The sequence below is a fragment of the Stegodyphus dumicola genome, chromosome 2 (assembly GCF_044657685.1).
Source record: "Stegodyphus dumicola isolate Sdum_Otavi_A_Nest chromosome 2, ASM4465768v1".
NCBI lineage: Eukaryota > Metazoa > Arthropoda > Arachnida > Araneae > Eresidae > Stegodyphus > Stegodyphus dumicola.
Window position 1 is genome coordinate 153,302,580 of NC_140769.1, and position 20,994 is coordinate 153,323,573.

Consider the following 20,994-nt stretch of genomic DNA (forward strand, 5'->3'; position numbering starts at 1 on the left):
GTCAAAGAATTATCTTTATCGCCAAAAAAAGGGTTCCGCAAAGAGGTAAATTTAGTGCCAAAATGTTAATTTAACAAAAAGAGTAACTGCCTTCGACAGTGAAAACAGGTACAAATACTGAAGGACTTAATTTAGTAATTTTGGTGTCAAATAAGGGCTAGAATCAATTTGGAGGTGCTACATCATGAATTTTGAAAAGCATCTATGTTTCCTTGATCAATGGTCATGCGGTGTCAACAACACGAGAGCGGAAACACTCGCGAAAAACTTCATGTCGCAAGTGCTTTGGGTCTGGGGGAGAGGAAAAGCAGGAACTCGTTAGGCGAGTTTGAATTAAAGAGACACGGCCAGCAATGCCTCTGAGGAGAAACTTTTATAAATATAATAAGATTGCATTAACTTTAAGTGTTATGATAACTAATGAAAAAGCATTAAGTTCTCTTAAAGAGATTAAATTTAAATTAAGTAATCCTTGCACTAGAGCCCTTTTAAGAAGAGAATAAAGATGTGCTTAGAGCCTGATAACAACCGCTTACGGTTGAAAGAAGTAAGATTGTCCGATTACGGGACAAAGAGAGAGTGTGACCCTGAGGGAAGCTGAAAGATCAGCAAATTCACTCAGGAGGGGGGTAGACGCGAACGAGTGTATTAAAACTTTCGAGGCGTTTCCTCGTCTCCCAACGCCTCTTGGGAAAAGGAAGCGCATTATACGCGTTCTCCAGCATAGCTCTGGGTCTCAACCTCATGTGTGTTTTAACTACACCGGAAAGCAAAAATATTAGAATTTATGAAGAAACTGCGCAGCAGAATTTACTCCAGCCCTGGGTTTCTGTCTTGTGTGGATAAGTGCATGCCTTCTTAGGCTATTCTTTCTCATAAATGCTCTATTATATATATATATCATATGTATGAACTTTTTTCTTTTGGTTTGCATACACTTCATTAAATAAATAAATGACTTGCAACACATAAATGAAGTTTCTTTCAAAATGAAAAATTATATGCAAAATAGTATTTCACGACACAAGATCATACTCGTATTTATTGAGCAAATGTACACTCACTTCCAAAAGTTAAGCACGAAGATGTAAAATGCAAAAAAATCAACAGATACTGCTTTGATTGACACAAAATTCGGCAGGAAAGTAGCATATATATTTATACATAAAGCAAAATCAATAATTATGTACAGAAATGAAAGCAATATTACATTTTTGTAAGTTATCAGATAATGACATACTGTAGACTTAAACTGAATTATGTATAAAGTGAAAATAAATAGCATAAAATGAAAAAAGGACATTAATAGGGTATGTGATCCCCCCTCATCTGTATACAAAGTTTACACCTTGTGATCATGTTTTCAATTAGGTGGTCAACCATCGCAGAATTAAGCAATCGCCATTCTTCTTGTAGAGCAGTTTCCAGCTCAATAAGAGTGGCTAGAGGTGGAAAACGTGAAGATACAGCACAGCTGAGAGCATCCCAAAGATTTTCAATGGGATTAATTTCGGGCGAATATGCTGGCCACGCCATACGCGCAATCCCTTCACTCTCCAGGTAGTCATCGACTATGTCACCTCTATGGGGACGTGCGTTATCGTCTATTAAAACATCACCGAAGTAGGGCCAACTGCTGCAACGTACAACCTCACAATGGGTTCTAGGACTTTATCTCGATACCGGACAGCCGTCAAAGAACCCCATTTAAAGATGTGCAGGTCGGTGCGGCATCCTAATGAAATCTCTGCCCACATAATAATGCCTACGCCTCGGAATGCGTGATGTTCGGTGATGTTTTGGGACTGATTGCGTGTTCGTTGGTGACGCCATATCCTTATACGCTTGTCATCTGGCTCCAGAGCAAATCTTGACTCATCAGTAAACATGACATTGCCCCAGTCAGACACATTCCAATTGACATGTTCCCGGCACCACTGTAATCGTGCCCCTCTTGATTGGGCGAACAGAGTAACACAAACTCGAGGTACTCGGGCTTACAGTCCATTCATAGGTAATCTTCGGCGTACAGTAGCTGCAGATATCGCTTTACCAATGGACGCTGTAACCATAGATGTCCTACGTGTGGAGGTCTCTCTGTGATTCCGCTTGGCTACAATAGCAATATATCGATCTTCCGCGGGGGTTGTAACCCTTGGATGACCGGCTGCGGGTCTTCGGACAACTGTCTGTGTGGTTTGGAATTGTTTCCATAAACGTGAAATTACAGAATGATGAACGCTTAAGAAAAAAGCGACATCTGTGATCGACTGTCCTGCTTCAATGCGCCCCACAGCACACCTGCATTCAGAATCTTTCATTCGTCTTCTGGAAGTTATACAAACACCTATGTCTTGAAAACAAATCGCACGAAAGTTTTAAACACCTTCTATCAGCACTTACAATCAACTTCTGTAACTCTTCATAAAGCTGGCTTCTTATAAGACTGCCTTTTTTGCATATTTCTTGATATGAAAGCGCGATTGGCTGTTACCTAACATATCTGCATACTTCCATCTACCTCTGCAGCGGAGAGACGTTGCTCTTCCACCTGCGAGTTGCACCTGCGTGTTCTACCCGTACTTGGATGACGTGTTTTCCCGCCTCGGTGTTGGAGATCGTCTGCGTTTTCGCCTTGTGGTTGCTTATCTTGTGCCACTGATCGCTCATCACTGTATTGTTGGATTTCGATCCTTCGATTTTTTACTGTTTTGGATTGTTACTCTTTAGCTTTGACTATCAGTGCTGAATACAAGGGCCTTGTGAAGTCCCGCCGGCTCATCCAGAACACCTTCGTGTGGTCTGGTTCCGGAGGGCCGGACTTCATTAATTTGCTTATGAATGATGGAACCATTTTTGAAAGTTTTTGCGGCTACCGTTGAGGAGCTGATAATTAAGAAACAAAATGGAAGTCTTTCTATCAAGGAAGACAAAGAATTTGATCTACTTCAAAAAGTGTATGATGCATTAATTACTGCTCACAAAGAAATTGAAGAGTCATTAGAACATCAAGAAGAAACTCCTTCTACACCTACAGAAAGTGAATGGAAAATTGTCAAAAGACAACGTATGAAAGGCTCACCTAATATGCCAAATAAAGACAATTCAAATGAAATTCCTTTCGAACAAGAAACGGATAGTTCAGGTAACGAAACTGAACAAAAACCCAAAGGAGATCGTAGTGTGGGTAAAAGGAAAAAGGGTCATTTTCGTCCCATTAATCCTTCTCAGCTCAAACCAGTTGTTACTCCTTCCATTAATAGTCAAGAATCAATGGACACTAGTCCTGTTGTTCCAAATGAATCTCAGATAAATGAAGAAATACAAAACGATCAAAACAAAAAAGGCAAAGCGCCACCTGCCATTTATATAAATGATAAAAAATTTGATTGGAAAGAACTAAAAGCGTTATTTGCAGAACATAAATTATCAGACAAATCTGATTACACAGGTTAAATTCAAAAAGAAGGCTTTAAAATTAAGGTCTCTCATGTCAACATTCATAGAGAAATGACAAGTGTTCTGAACAAAAAGGAAATTAAATATCACTCCTTTCTCTTGCCTGATGAGAAGAATCATAAAGTAGTCTTCCGTCATCTTACAATGGACACAGATCCTGATGAATTCAAAGAAGAACTTTTAAGCAAAAATTACGAAGTTATAAGTGTCAGTCAACTCTCTCGTAGATTTAAAGGAGAAGTTAAAAAATTTCCACTTTTTCTTATCACTCTGAAGAAAAATGAAAAATCTAAAGAAATTTCTAAAGAAACCAAAATTTGTGGATTACATATCAAAGTCGAACCATATAAAGGACGCTCTGGCCCAGTCCAGTGCTTCCGATGTCAAGGATTTCACCATTCACAAGCTGCTTGCCACAATGACTTTAGATGTGTTAAATGTGGTGATAACCATGACTCAAGAACCTGTCAAAAAGACAAGAATGCACCTGCTAAATGTGCAAATTGTGGTCTAGACCACACAGCTTCATTTAAAGGTTGTCAAAAGTTTCCGAAGCAAGCTAAAAAAGAACAAATCAAATCATATGCTGATAGGTTTATTATCAATAAGTCTTTTGCTGAAGCCATCAAAGCTAATAGCAATCCTTCTCCAAATCTTATTGCAGAAGCAAAAAAGATATTTGATGACCTTAATACTCTAGTCACCTTCCTGAAAAACTCAGGAATACAACTCCTTGCGCAAAACATCCGTCAAAATGCCACTAATACAGTATCAGATGAAACTAATTCTGACCAGCATATTCAATAAGTCAGATTCGCTTAAACTTTGCTATTGGAATGCTGCTGGCATTGTTAACAAAATTGATGAACTTTCGGACTTTTTTTATAGAATATAACATAGATATTGACATGATCTCTGAAACACATGTTGTTCCTGCCGATAGACTGTATATTGCTAATTATCGCACCTACACAGGTGATAGACTTTCACAAAGAAGAGGAGGAGCTGCAATTTTTGTTAAAAACTCTCTGCAATCCTGTCTTGTCTCGACAAACTCTGCTTCTGGATTCGAAAGTGTGACTGTTGCTGTTATACTCCCACAATTTGGTACCATCCATTTTACGGCTATTTATAATCCACCACGAAACCGACTTTCTGAAAATATGTTAAAAAACTTACTTCCTGAAGATCAGCAAGTTATTATTGCCGGAGACATGAATGCTAAGCACCTAGAATGGGGATGTCGTCGTTCTAACACCAATGGACGTATTATGCATAATTTTATCTGCAATCATCCTGTCGCATTACATGTACCTTCTGAAGCCACTTATCGTCCTGCCTCTCCAAATCTCTCGGACATTTTGGATATTATCCTTACAAATACTTCTATCCCTATTTCCTTGGAAGTCAAGGCAGAACTTACATCTGATCATGTACCTGTCATTGCTTCTCTTGGTGTTTCTAAAGAAGACCCTCCTAGTACCAGAAATAATACTGACTGGATTACTTTTCACAATATCTTACTCAAACATCCTCCTATTTTCACTTCACTTTCTACCAAACAGGATATCGATCTTGCCATTAAAATCTTCACTGACAGTATACTGAAAGCTTTCATAGATGCTACAGTTACCATTCAATTAACTAACAATAATATTCGTCTTCCTCGCAGTATCAGAGACATTATCAAAGAAAAAAAACCGATTGCTGAAGCTTTGGCACCGTAACTGGGACCCTGCCCTTAAAAGATAAATCAATATTTTTAATAGAAGAATCAAGAAACTTATCACTGATTTTAAAAAGGAAACAAGAGAAGATTTTATATCTAAACTTAATATTAATGATGGTTCTCTGTGGAAGTATCATCAAAATATTAAAAGAAGTAGTATTAATAATAGACCTATTCATACGGATACTAAAATTGCCTACTCACTTAAAGATAAAGTCGATATTTTCGCTGAATACCTGGAAAAACAGTTTACTCCTGATATGAAGCCCATGAATCAGACCTTTAAAGTTATTCTCGAAAACTATGTGTATTCCTGGCTTCATTCTTCTTCGGCTCATAACATCCCAAGGCTTACTTCTCCTATGGAAATTACTAATATTATTAAATATCTCAACATCAAAAAAGCTCCTGGAAGTGATCAAATTACAAATAAAATGTTTCGTAACTTACCTAGAAAACTTATCAGTAAATTCGCTAGTATTCTCAACGCTTGTCTTACTCTCAAGTATTTCCCTGATCCTTGGAAGCAAGCCAAGATCTTTCTTCTTCCCAAACCGGGTAAAGATGTGACCAAGCCTAATGGCTATCGTCCTATCAGTTTGTTATCCAGCCTTGGTAAAATTTATGAAAGACTTATTCTCACTAGATTGGAACCTTTTCTTCACTTGCTACCTAATGATCAGTACGGATTCAGAAAAACCTCAATACTACTCGACAACTAGTAAGAATTGTAGAATTTGTGGGATCTGCATTCCATAACAAGCAAAGTGTTGCGCTCCTTATGCTGGACGTGGCAAAAGCCTTTGACCGCGTCTGGCATGAGGGGCTCGTCTTCAAGCTTATCAACTTGGGTCTTCCTAGAGAGCTCATTCTTCTGATCTTCTCCTTTTTGCAGAACCGCACTTTCTTCGTCGCTCAAGGAAATGAAAAATCCAATTCAAGACCTATAAGATCTAGCGTCCCACAAGGAAGTATTCTCGGTCCAGTACTATATCTTTTCTACATATCAGACTTTCCTCACCCTGGTTTGGACAATTACTCTCTGTTAGCCTGTTATGCCGACGATACAGCGATTGCAATTAAATCCATTCAAGCTAATCATGCAATAGACAAAATGCAAAATTACCTCTATGCCGTAGAAGACTGGTGCAGAAATTGGCGAGTAAAAATCAATGCTAGCAAGTCACGACTTTTAATTCTTAGCAAAACTAAGAAAAACATTGCTTTTAAAGACCTCTACCTTTTTCAGGAAGCTGTTCCACTGGCCACAAAGGCCAAATATTTAGGAATTATTTTGAACCAAAGGCTCACATGGTCTAATCACATTAATAGTGTCAAGAGCAAAGCCATGGGCATAATATGCAGATTTCTCCCGGTCATTGGAAAATATTCAAATCTTAGCTTGCGTACCAAAAAACATATATATACCACTTGCATTCGACCGATACTTTGTTATGCTGCTCCTGCTTGGAACACGGTCACTCAAACTCAACTGCATCAATTACAAGTAGTGCGAAACAAATTTCTGCGCATTATTACTGATTCACACTATCTTATCCGCAATAAACTTTTACACAGAGACTTAAAACTTGAGACGATTCCAGATTACATCAGAAGATCTAATGAAAAATTCTTCAACAAAGCTGTGCAATGTGACTTTGTTAATTACTCCCAAGACTTTAATTATGAAATTCTCTTCGAAGATAGAAGCGTCAGACCACTTGCAGCTCACACCTTCATGGGAGGAGATGACAACTTTTTCACTTAGATCCTCAATTGTTAGCTATTTATACTTCCAATGCATCTGATTTTGATTGAAGTTCTTCTGTAGCTTCGTTGAATAATTGTATTTAAATTGTGTTGTATAGTTGTTTTGTATTGTGTTGTATTTAGCACTACTGATTGATGTTATTTAATTGTATTTGAATTGTCATTGGAACTATTGCTGTAGTGTATCTTCTCGCATTGTTGTCATTGATTTCCATTGTCTTGGGTCCTCCTTGAAAGCTATGATCGCTCGTCACATTTTGCGAACTGGTCCGATTGGATTGTCTTGCTCCTTTTGGTACTTCTCTTCTTCCCCTTATCTCCGTTTTCTCATCTGAGATTTTCTCCACGTCCGGATTTATTTATGTCAAGTGCCCTTGGGCTTTAATTCTGGAACCGGCAACATTGCTCTTCGCAATAGCTCGGTCAATTATAGAGTCTAAGTCTTAAGTCTAAGTCCTCCGCAGCGAATTGCATCCTCTTCAATTCTGATTGGCTTCCAGAAATTAGCATTTTCCTCTCCGTGCTTAACTTTTGGAAGTGAGTGTATTTAACAATCAGATTTCTGTTGCGGATTACACAATGCAATTCGTTTATAATTGAAGAAGAATCTCAATACAGTAACTTATTTTGATAGTTATCACGCACATAATCTTTGGTTCGATTATTATGTAAATAAGTTCAGTGCACGTGCATTTAATATATGTTTTGGCTCTAGTGTAGAATTGGGTGCCCCTTTGATTAGCGACAATTTTTTTTTTTCCTTTAAATTTTGCGATGAAACCTCACTTCTGGTTACCATGATAGTTTTAACTTTGTTTTAGCTTCCTGATTTTATTTAAATGAAAATAGATTGATGTTTACATGGACAAATTTAAGGCAGTACGCAATGTCTAGTTTGTGCAATTATAGGATGTTTTTTTTTTTTACGTGAAAACAGATCGATGTGTACACGGACATAGAGTTTGTGCAATTTTTTGACTTCTTATTTTGGTTTTGTGTAGCGGCCATATTGAAATTGTGCCTTCCTGGTCCCGATCTTGGCGTCAAAAAAGAATCGCCAAGAAACAAAGGGCATTCAATTTTAAACTTTTACCTATGTTTTTTTTAAACGCTTTATTTAAGATAAATCCATACTGTATTTTCACTGCAGAAAATCTGCAGCATTCAATGTTCTGCTGTCGGTGATACTCAAATTTAACTAATAACAGTTTACATAATTTAGAATACAAATTTCACGCCATAGGACACAGCAAAGAATAATAAAAGAAGGCGAATGCAACAAGTAATTAAACTTCGACCACAAATCGGTGCTTGAAGGAAAAGTTTATTTCATGTGATCTTTTGGAAACAGCCTCTCGAAAATTGCAATTTTTGAAATTTAAATTTGATAGCAATCTTAGAAAATTTCACGGATCATAAATCGTAACATATCCCACGATGGGTCCAATCTCCGTCGACATTGATTTGAATTTCGAATTCTAAAATAGTCCGAACTAAGACTGCAATAGAGTAGGCCGAATGTCCCATCTTGCGAGGAAATATTTACAACGCAGATAACAAATATATGATCTTTTGCAGTCTACGTCTTTCTGCCTTGCAAGGCGAAAATCCAGGCGTATTCGGGAGCCTTGATTACCGGGAAAGCTGCGGATTCTTGAGAGAAAAAGGTAAAACATGAAATGTATTTTTTTTACATATATTTGAATCCTATTTAATTTACTGACACAATTATTCAATTACTTTGCTTTGTTATTTAATAAATTTAAAAATTTTTATTTTATTTTGAAGTTTTTATCGGAATTCTTCTCATTCACCTAATGGTTAACATTTCAACTTACGGGTAAAAAGACTTCAAGGTTCACAATAACATTTTCTTCTGTTATACTTGTGTTTTTCAGTTCATCAATTAACTTAAAGTATGTATTCGTGTTTAATTCAATTTTATTTTCATGAAATATTACGAGTCTTTGAAAACAGATTTTAGTTGTAAAATGTAGCATTTCATTGACTTATATTTAATTGGTTTGTCACTGTGCATAATTACATTTCGATTTGCAGGACTTTTAGGAAGCGGCATTTGACAAATGTCGGGCTGTTGTGGTAGGGAAACCGTAATTTTAATACTAAATAGGTCTTTATGGTATTATTATTGTTTTATTATTACTTTATAATTTTTTCCTGGTCAAGTATTTGTAATTCACTGATCCTTTTTTACAGACTAAAGATTTTTTTTTTTAAATTAACGAAAAAAAATTATTGCAGCCTATTTGATAAGTCTGTTCAGATTTTTTTTTTTTAACAGATTGCTTTAATATGTTTTTTGTGGTTAAAATGTATACTTTTTGATATATTGTGTTATTATTTATGATATCCAGAAACATGGTGCGTGACTGTATTCCATTACGGATGGTGCTTATAACTCTTGTACACGTTTTGTAAGTTATGTTATCGATTTAAAGGAAAATTGAATATTTAAATGCAAATAATTACTTTTTGCATTTTCGTTTGCAAAGTTTAATTACTACCTATTAAGTATTCCTTTAAAAAGAGAGCTTACTGAGTGCACTATTAGCAGTTTAGGTAAGAAAATCGATAGTTAAAATTTGTTTAGTAATTATATTTAAACAGCAATTAAGTGAAAATATATTCATAACTTGCTTATGTGCTGTCATTTAGAAATTATTAGCTTAATATAGTTATCTCTGTATTTTTAATCATTTAAATGATAAAATTATTGTCTATTTAAATTTTTGGGTTTTCTTCCGCAGAGGATCCATTGGCGCCGGTGCTTATTTATTTGCCAAGCTCACCAATGGCTAATCGGCCATGATTTTAGCGTTGTATAGTTAGTTACGTTGCAAGATATTTAACATATGGACGTTGATTTCAGTGGTGTACAGTCAGGTTATAAGATATATAGCATATAGAAGTAAAATAAATAGGTTAACCATGACATTTAGCGGTGTATAGTTAACCGGTGAGGACGCGCGCTATATATTATTATGTAACACGAGAATGCGCGTCGCAATTAAACGACGTACAAATGTAATAATGTAAAATAATGCATTCTATATTAATTATAATATTTATTATATAAAATTGCTTAAAAATAAGGTTTCTTTTAAAATTAATGACAAATGAATCAAAAGTACTTATGTTTTCTTCACGACTAGGAATCATTGATTTCTATGAGAAATTTGTGTTTTTTATTTTTGAATGCAATTATCCAAATTATGAAGAATTATTACATGGACAATGAGTTATATAATTAATTTTCAAATCAATTAGGCTCAAGAAGAATTGGTTGATCTTTACATTATGGTAACTTGGCGTTTTTTTGGCGAAAATTTGGCGACCAACTCTCCTACAGCAACCCTCTATTTTTTTTTTCCCGCCGCCATTTTGTCTTCACGAAGTAAAGACATGTTTCTTTTCTTTTTATCTACTGAACACTTCTTCCAACAATCTACTAGCCGAATTACACTTATGCTAGAAATTTTATCTAACAAAACTGCTTAATCATGACAAATATTCACTGCAAAATAGGGAAAAAGTGCACAATACCATACTCCTTACGCGTTTTTCAAAATAACACATACACATAAACCATGTACACGGCGACTTATTTTTACTTAAAAAAACATCCCAGAATTGCACAAAAATGGCATTGCGCACACTCTTCACTATATCCATGTACACTGCTTTTTTCTCATAAATTAGAAAAATTTCACGAAAATACATGACAATTTTCTCAATCTTTAAACCCGGTAAAAAGAACATATATGAAATTACCTGATCGCGAAAAAGTATTTACCCTTTCCAAATATGAACATTTCCACATATAAAATAAATAAAATATCCAAAAACTTTTACCTCCAAATCATCTATTACATTATACACGTCACCAACGAATTCCTACCGCAAGCATTACAAATACTTAGTATCAAATATTTAAATTATTTCCATGCACGTTTACTTCAACTTAAACATATACCAAATTCCTACAAACATAAAATTCACAAAATAACTATCATTTAATTAAAATATAATTAAATTCAAAAACACTACTTAAAATATAAATGAGCACATACATTAAATTAATAAAAATTACCTTACAATCCTAATTACTTTAAACTAAATCATTGCTAATAACAATTTTCCCAATAATACCAAATTCCTTTACTTCCATCTTACATTTAGAACAATGCATAAAAATAATATCCTCAAATTATTAAAAATACTAACTTACCTCATCTTCTTCAGAATCTTGATTACGTGTCCGATAAACTTTTCTTTAGTTACGGCCATGGGATCCAAAAATTCACGAACACTATTTCACACAACACAGAATAAACCAAATACAAAATTTCCAGATTTTTTCGCGATTTCCCCCCTTTTCCGATTAAAGAACCGTAATTCGTCCATTAATATCACATGACATATCCCATGATCTCTCATTTCCCTCACACAAAATAATGCGTAATTGGAACTGAGTACTGCTCACATTACCACCAAAGTCCCTTTATCGCCTCCAAAATGTCGCCAAACTACCAGTTACCATATTGTAAAGATCAACCGAAGAATTAGATATTTTGTAGTTTGAATGAAGCTTCTATTTCACAGTGTTCTTGACATAGTATATTTTTTTTACACTTCACACATATAGTTTTTGATTTTCTGTCTTTTTCTCTTTGTAACATCTCCGGTAATTTTCTTTTCTTTGTTTGCAAATCTTCTAGAGAATCTTCGTTGTATTCCTTCTATTTCTGTCGTGATTTTAAATGAGGATCTAAAAGTGCAAAGGCCAAGTCAGTAGTGCTTCCTATTCCCGAACTTCTCTGGTGGAGTTTTAATAGATAAAAGCAAGATCTTTGAATTTATGCTGGCAATATTAAATAACAAAAAAAAATATGCCCATAGGCCATCGGTTTGATACTCTGGCCACAGAGTAAGTGCCACCCATTTCGTCGACTATATCAACTGCTCCTTTTATCATGGGGTCCACCAGCAGCTGAGCGGTAAAGTCGCTGAACACTGGTAGTTCTGTCCAAGGTTCAAATCCCGCAAACAGGCTGGCTGCATGGGCGTTTTCGTGGTTTTCCCCATGTGTAACGTGTATACAAGTTAGTTTCCCTAAGAAAGTCCTCCACGAAGTCATCCCTCCCTTTAGGCAGATAGTCCTAGTATACTTTATAATCTCAATAAACCTAACCTTTTGTCATGTTATAAAATGTATTTATTTCAGATTTTTTCAATTCATTCAAATCTCCCGTGCTTTCATCAATATAGTCATCATTGTGCATAGTTGACAAAGGTTGACACATTTGTTCTTTTTAGCCATATAAGAAAGTAGCATTATATCCTTTTGAAACTTGAAGAGGGTTGAATGCTGTTCTCTATTCTTATTCGACACAAATTCAGGTGGGATAATCTTCTCATCCCTGCATATTGTTCCAACGATAGAAATTTTATTTTCCTGTAAGAAATTGGCCAATTTATAAACTGGTATACCAACTGTGGTAACGTTTCTTCCTGAATTGTATAATGGAGTTAGGATGCGCTTTGCTTTTTCACAAGAACTGTTGACTTTCTTGTATGGCCCATCTGGCTACTGACCTGAGTAAATTTCCATGTTGAAAGTATAGAAGGTTCTAAAATCAACCACAGTAAATATCTTTATACCATATCTTACAGGTTTCTTAGGCATATACTTAAGAAAGGAGCATCGTCCTTGAAAAGGTTCTAGCTTTTCGTCCAAAGTCATGTATTCCCCTACATGATATAATTTCTGACAATTCTTGACAAAATTTTCAAACAAATCTCTTATTGGAGCTAATTTATCACTCTTTTTTCTGCCATTCGTGTTCCGACATCATCAAATCATAAGGCACGAATGGAAATGCTTATAGTTAATTGTTTTACGAAAAATATTCAATCCTGTTCCATCAGTTACCCATAATTCTCTAACATTTACATGGGAGGATAGATAATGGGAATGGGATTTACATAAGTCCTAAAAAAGCAAGAAACACTTCTTTCTCCATAGGTTTTGCATGTCTTTAAAATTTCCCGAAATATTTTTTACATAAATATTAGAGCATTTCACAATCATTTCAATCATCGTGTCATCAAATATTAGCTTCCATGCATCGATGGGTGAAGCCACATCTTTAGATATATGTGTATTGCCAGGCAATGTTTTTATGATATTATGGGACACCATGCATCTTTGAATTCGAAAGGGTTCTTTCTTCCATCTTGTTGTTTTATCTTTTCCTCTAAAATAGTCACTTTGATCACAAGGAATGTCTTCTGAAGAGTCGCATGTTTTTTCAAATTCAGACTGATGATCACTAAATATATCTTCATCATCTAAATCTTGTAAGAAAGACAGTTTCTGAAAAGATGTTTTGAAACTTATAAGAAATGATGTTCCGCAAATTTACCTTAAAATGGACATAATTCAATGCTGTATACATTAGTGCAATTTAGAATATCCAAAGTGAGAATGGAAAAAGCAATATTCTCATTTCCATTTATGAAATAACCAACGCTGTTGACAAATTAATATATACGCTATGATAATTGCAGTTCTAGGATATCATTGAAATAATTTCTTCTTATAACAGATGTAGGAAAAATCAGCAGTTCCAGTATTTTAGACTTTTAAAAACCAGCAGTTCCAGTATTTTATTCTGCATCAGGCCTAATGAAATTAAACATGACAACATCATTTCCTTCTGAATGATGCAACCATACTGAAAAAGGTAGATGAAACACTTCTCAAAATGTTGTATCTGAAGTGAGTCGTAAATGCTTTGCGTGAAAAGTTCATGAATTGTTGCCAGACGTTGACAAACCTATTTGTATTCTAAGAAAGATCTTTTTAAATCTCTTTTATAGTGAGAATCTTTGGAGAGACTGCAGCTGATATATTAGTTTTGACAAAGTGGGTAACATGGTCAAGTGAGATTGTTATTATGCCAAGCAGTAATAACTTTAGGGGGCATGACATTGTGATGGCCTAAGATACTGAATATTGAAGATTCAAACTTGGGTCAAACTACCAGTATTCAGAATTGTATTGCTCAACTGCTTATGAACTTGAACAAAAGTAGGAATATATTGTTAGTGAAACCCATGATGTAAGAAAATCGGGAAAATTTATAAAGTTTTCAAGATTAAAACTTGGTCGATTTTGTTATGAATCCCATGATTCTGACATTTTTAAATACACTCCTGCTACACTGATAGAGGCGGAATGATCATTGTCTTGCTTACAACAGATACATCATGTCAATGTAGAATCTGAAGGAAAGTTTAGGTTATTCGAATATGGCAATGAATACCGGCTATGGACCTGAAGAAAGATGCCGTTTTGAACAACTTTCTAAGGGAAACTGGCTTGTATTTGCATTACATATGAGGTAAGCTAGAAAAATCAACTATGCAGCCTGCCCTTTAACCATGATATGAAACCAGATCAGACTACCAGTATTCAATATCAGTTGTAGGAAAAATCGGAAGAAAATGCTTGCAATATCATGTAATCAGAAATTAACTATGTGTTGCATAGCAGGATTACTTTTGCAAGTGTCAAGGTAGAGAATACTACTTTTTTTTTTTTTTTTTTGTTTGTTTCTTTTTGTTTATATAGGTATTTAGCCATGGTATTCATTACATATATTCTCTGTCATTGATACAGAATACTAATATTCTTAGTAAAAAGTGTCTTTTTCATTACGTGCTTTGCTTTTCGATATTCTCAAAATTATGTTTAATAAATAGTGCTACTGTACATTTAATAGATTAATGGATTCATTAATAAATAATACATTTAAAACATTCATTTTACACAAGCAATTTTTCAAAGTTGTTTTTTTTAATTTACTTGCTGATAGCTTAAAATATTTTATTTTGAAACAACTGTCTTTTTCATAATAAATTTGACAATGCCAAGTATCTTCAATAATATTCAAACCCTTTAAAGTAGCATTGTAAATAAAACTAGAATAAACATTATACATCTTGTTATCTTTCAAGATTCATTCAAACTTTGATTAATTACTCAAAGCAGTGGTTTACTAAATTTGATGACCCTGGGAATACATAAAAGAATTTTGGCATCTCACAGAAGCAATAATTTTTTTTCTTCTTTCTAATCATCTACTGTATAATAAACACCTGGCACACTCTGAAAAGTAATTTTTAAAAATTTATTAAAAATATATCAAATTTTTAAGCATGAAAACTGATTTAATTCTTATTATTTTAGGTAAAAATAACAGTAATAAAAATAAAAACTTAATTTAAACTTAACCCACGTTAATCATAATATTTTAGGAGCCCTGTGGTTCTGCGTGTTTAAAGTCTTCTAAAACTTACGTAAGAACACAGCCATACTATTCTAAAAAGCCATATTATATTCCCCCCCCCAACCTCCGGCGATTTTTACCACCTAACCCGGTACTGACGCATTGCTAGCCAGCGGTAAAACGAAGCCCAGAACACACGGCAAATATTCTCTTTCTGAAAACGAACCAGGTTGCCAATTCGCCGGGTTACCAGCTTTGAACGTTTATCGCCATTTTTGGCGATGTTTACATTAACGGATCCTTTGCGGAAATGCTTCCAAATTTTTTGTTAATCTTTGGATTATGGTAACTTGGCGATTTTTTGGCGAAAATTTGGCGACCAACCCTGCTACAGCAACCTGCTAGTTTTTTTTGGACGCCATTTTGTTTTCACAAAGTAAAGGCTTTTTTTTTTTTTTTTTTTTTTTTAAACTCAACATTTTTTTCTAACAATCTACTAGTCGAATTACGCTTATGCTAGAACTTTTATGGAACAAAAGTGCTTAATCATGACGAAGATTAGGTGCGAAATTGGGAGAAAGTGCAGAATCGCCCACTGCTTGCCGCGTTTTTAAGAATTGCACATACACGGTATCCATGTACAGGTCGACCTATTTTCACTTAAAAAAAATATCCAAGAATTGCACAAAAATGGCATTGCACACACTCTTTACTTTATCCATGTACACTGCTAAAGTCCTAGCTAGTAACCTTTATCGCCTTACCAAAATGTTGCCAATCTACCTGTTACCATATTCCAAAGGTTAACCAAATTTTTTTCAAAAATGGCAATATATCTATATATATATGTATGGGTATTTTTATTTTATTATTTATTAATTTATGCAAAATAAAAAAATACAAAAATATATGAATAAAAAATAAATGTCTAAAATAAAAAATATGTTTAAAATTCATCACATATTCAATTCAGAATAAATAAAATGCAAATCCGAAAGAACCAGAATCGTGGCAAACTGTAAGAAATGGTGAAATATGCCTAAACCAAAAATAAAATATGAAATTTGCATCTTTCCCTGCATTGTCTTCAGGAAGTTGTGCAACAAAGGAAGTAAATAAATAATAAAACCTGTTTCTGAACTGTAAAAGACACAAAGTTTAAAAATTAAAAATAGAGTTAGAAAAAGAATGAAAGTAATCCGTGTCTATCAGTCCAACTCCTAGAAGTGGAGGGTTGTATAGATTTTACTGATAGGATTTTTGTTCACAGATGCTTCTCACATCCAGCTGTAGAATTAAAATTCCAGTTAGCTGTATGTAACATGTATTACATAGAAATCTTAATGTTAGGATTGAGCAATTTGGATAGATTTACAATCTTATAAAATTTTTTATTAATGCCAATAAAATTCATGACCAACTTATTATATATGTTATAATAGTTACTTCACGGATAGATTAATTTTTTTGAAAATTTTAAAAGAAAACTCTGTATGGATAGATTTTCCATGAATTGCTTTCATGTGAAACTTAGAACAATTTAAATCTTGCATGTTCGTTTGTGCTCTATATATTTGAGAAATGACTATTTTAGAGTATCTGCAGTGCATATTAAATATGGCCAGCTTAAGAGTTTTGAATATTTGATTGATTGTCAAAGATTTTTTTTTCATTTGTTGTTACTTTTTTACTTGACAACAAATGGTTTGGTTAGATTTACGGGTGCCCCTTGGTTTATTGCTAAGTTGTTGTTTCATTTATTGCTAAGTTGCTGTTTCATTTATCTCCAAGTTGTTTCATTTTTATTAACCTGAGTAGTTGAATGTTATGGAAACCCTATTATGACGTAATTGGTTGCATGATTGCGGTCAATTTGAATCATGGTAAAAGATATGGAAAGTGTATATCGGATTTTCGATAATTATGTTGTTATTTTGTGGTTTACACGGTAAAATGGCTGAATGTGCTAAGATTAATTTGAAGTTCTGTACAATTTAGAATGAAAGGGAGAAAAGCACTAATTGACTGGTGTGTAAATGAAGGTTTACTTAGTAGTCATTACTAAGTGTCATGTTTGTAGGAAGGAAATGCATATGGTCGAACGTTGGACAATATCGACACTATGGAGGATATTTTTGACTCTTATTTTTGTGAATTTATGTGGCAACACCAGTATACAGATTCTAGTTCAGATAATTTAAGTAAGTTTTTTGGATAGTGCTAAGATGAATTTCCTTTTTTATGTTATTTCATTGCTTGATTTAAAATGTAGTTTATTGAGATCATATATTTTTTTGTTTGCTGCTCCTTTGACTTTTTACGTGAATACAGATCCATGTGTGCAAAGTCAAGGGCATGCACAATGCCAAGTTTGTGCAATTATCTGATTTTTTTCCAAGTAAAAATAGGTCAGTGTGTATATGGATACCGAGGTTGTGCAATTCTTTGACTTGTTATTTTAAATTTGTGTAGCAGCGAGTTTTAGCGCAAAAATTGCCTCCGCTACACAAAGCCAAAATAATAAGTCAAAGAATTGCGCAAACTCGGTGTCCATATACCGCCAAAAAATCGCCAGTTATCACCAAAAGGCACCCGTAAATATATTTTTACCAATGGTTTCTGTACCTGATGGTTTAAACTATATTATTTGAAGCTGCTGAATGCTTTGATATAGATTTGTAATATAAAGTTAAAAAAAAAAAAAAAAAAAACACTAAACTCATTGGCCTAAACAGCCCTAATGGGCCAAGGCCTGCAGTGCCCTGAAATCTGCTTTTTGGGGTGCGGAAGCAGATGCCCTGAACAAGTGGTCAGCTTGTCGCAGGACCTCCAGTGTTTAGCCCCAAGCGAGCTTGGTACTCATTTTATCGACCCAAGGGATGGAAATCAAGGGATGAAAGGTTGAGTTAACCCCGGACCTGTGGTTCTCCTGCGCGATGCGATAGCCACTGCACTACCAGGCCTTAATATAAAGTAAAGAAAGTATTAATTGAGTTACTATTTTTCAGAAGGAGAATAAAATGCTGGATTTTTTACTAATTCTGCTGATAAAAAGACAGCCACTTATTCCATGTAATTCTTCCTTATAAATAATTGAATTGATTGACAAAAGTTTGTTTTTTAAAGGAATGGTATTTTCCGTTTTGCTGGCACAAATCTCGCCAAGTAGACTTTGTTGGAGACAGCATACAGTATATACATAAAAAATTTTAACAAATGTTAGTTCTAAGAATTTTTTATTTTGAAGGCATAAACATTTTAATATGGTTTAAAATTTTGTAAAAAGCCAATAAATAAAGACAATAAATTTTTAAAAAGACATTAATTTAAGAATTTACTATGCTTTCATAGTTCAACATCCTGATTTGCTGGTTCGTATCACGTGACCCTAAGTGATCTTATCTCACGTAATCACGTACAAAAATCTAATTCTCTCAGTAATTATCTACATTAATTTCAAGTTAAATCTTAAATTTTATGGAATACAAGTTTAAATGCAAGAATTATTTCAATTCATACGAATAGCTTATTCGTAAATTATGTAAAACCGCAGTGCTGTACTTCGCCAGTGGTTTCTCATTAGAATTGATGAATTCAACCCTTGATTTTGCCTTTTCTATATTTTCGCCTTCGAGTGAGTGGTGTGATTGCATCCTAATTAATTACCACGAATGGTCTTAGGGCATAAAATTTAACTAGTAAAAATTCTATGCAATTGTATGCTAGTATTGAAAGAAACAATCAATCTGATTAAATGGCTGCGACTTGTTTTGAAAATGAAGGGTAAATGGTTGCCAGCTAAGATATTCCGTTTGACATCAGTTGTACTATTATTAGCGACTTTATCGTTTGTGCCGGCAAAATGGAAAAGTACGAAAGGAATTTATTTCTCTAATTTAGAATTCAGTTTAAAAGTTGCTTTTTTGACCAAAATGCAAGTGTGTTATTCCCTGTATTCATGATAATTAAGTTTAAGTTGTATACATATATTTATTAGAATTATGAAAAAGGAGTTTTTTCTACATATAAGTTTTTTCTGTAATATAAATTCTGAGTTATATTAAAGTATTTTTTAAAAAAATATTGTTAGGGAGAATTTACTATAGCGTACGAGATCATGATTTGATTTGAGTGCTTTATTTTGAACTCTTTTGTGCTTTTAATGTAATTGCTTTACCGTTATAAGTCTTTTAATATTATAAGTTACAGTTGCTTCAGTTTTACTTAATGTTAATACATTTAAGAAGTGAAAAATGGCTGATTTTTATTGTATGGTACCCCTTGCTTTCTGTCTGAAAAAACCACCAAGTGGTATTGGTTGTTTGTGAAATCTGGAAGCCCGCTGCTTGGAATAAGTTTTTTGCTAACCCTAATGTTGGCAAAATTAGCCTTGGGGACAATTGTGTGTTTTTTTTTTTAGCTTTTGTCATTAAAAAGAGGTTATTTCTGTAAATATCACCAAACATATTGTGTATTTTTTGTAATACAGCCAAAAGTCGTTAATTTGGACACCCATAATCCGAAGTGATCTATAATCCGGACCTCAAAGCTACAAACTTTCTGGCATGCGTCACAGGCTGCGAAAATGCGTGTGCGCATGCGCAAAATACGTTTACGAATGCACATTTAATGTATAACGGACGGTATAAGCTAAGCTAAAATTATCTAATTCAGTTAATGTTGCAGATTGTGTTGTTCCTTAATCTTCGAATTTGATCCGGCTTATTATTTTTTGCAGACTGTTAGAGCAATTTTATAAAAGTAAGCTTGAACTTTCGATTATGTCAAATAGAATTTCTGATATATATTTACTAATATGTAAAGGATCTACAAAGCGAAAGTATGTTTCAAAGTCCATTAAACAAAAAGTGGAATTGCTGCAAAAAATGGATAAAGGCATATCCTTTGTTTATCTAACCATTCCAAAATCTGTTTATCAATTTCACGCTGCTCTGCATGTGTGTGTGTGGGGGGGGAAACGCCGCGGTGCGCAATGAGCTGGAAGGTGATCTGTCAGCACTATTCTTTTCTTCAGGGCAGGTGTTTTTATTTAATTTGTCTTATAATTCCTTACTAAATGTAGTATTTTAACTCGATGTACTCCGTCTTTGATATGATTTAAATCAAATTCCTCGTCATTATAATTCGCTTCCGATAACGAAGAAAGTGACACAGAGGTTATTGAAAACGAAAAATTTTGATTGACAAATTAGTGGGTATTCTCGACACAGCAATTATAGGATTTGAACAGCGGAACTTTGTAACTGAACAAGAAATTATGTCTGTTTATAGAATTAAAGAGAAAGTGTTATCACATAAAAAACGAAGCAACTTAAACAACTTACATTGAAAGAAATGTTTAATAAAGTAAACAAATAAATATTAAGCTTTTTTTTTGTAAATTTTGATACCCTTTAGATCATAATTGTTCTTTATTTCACAAATTATGGTTTCATATTTTTAATTTTATAATTTCTGCATGCCATCTTACTAGATCTAAACTGATGATCTATAATCCAGAATCGCCAAAGTCCCAACGTCCGGATTAACGACTTTTGACTGTAGTAACCCTTTCATATGGACCGTTGTTTTTTTTATTTTAACCATTCTTTTTAGTTGCTGTGTTTGGTTGCACGTGTGTTGGTGTTGTATTTTGATATGGATACCATCATTTGAGTATGTCTGAGGTAAGTAAGAGGCTGAATGTTTGATGGTTTGTAT

The 20,994-nt window shown here is 34.1% G+C and overlaps 1 protein-coding gene and 1 long non-coding RNA gene across 2 annotated transcripts in view; one reads left to right on the top strand and one right to left on the bottom strand.

Moving 5' to 3' along the window:
• The first annotated feature begins 8,793 nt into the window (after positions 1-8,793).
• LOC118193399 (putative ATP-dependent RNA helicase DDX23) overlaps positions 8,794-20,994 on the top strand; it is a 79,054-nt gene continuing 66,853 nt past the window's right edge. The window contains exon 1 of the mRNA XM_085811299.1: positions 8,794-8,874. The gene's annotated coding sequence lies outside the window, so the exon portion shown is untranslated. The remainder of the gene's footprint in view (positions 8,875-20,994) is intronic.
• LOC146998616 (uncharacterized) overlaps positions 14,854-20,994 on the bottom strand; it is a 43,664-nt gene continuing 37,523 nt past the window's right edge. Inside the window, exon 2 of the long non-coding RNA XR_015039619.1 lies at positions 14,854-15,152. This is a non-coding gene — a long non-coding RNA (uncharacterized LOC146998616). The remainder of the gene's footprint in view (positions 15,153-20,994) is intronic.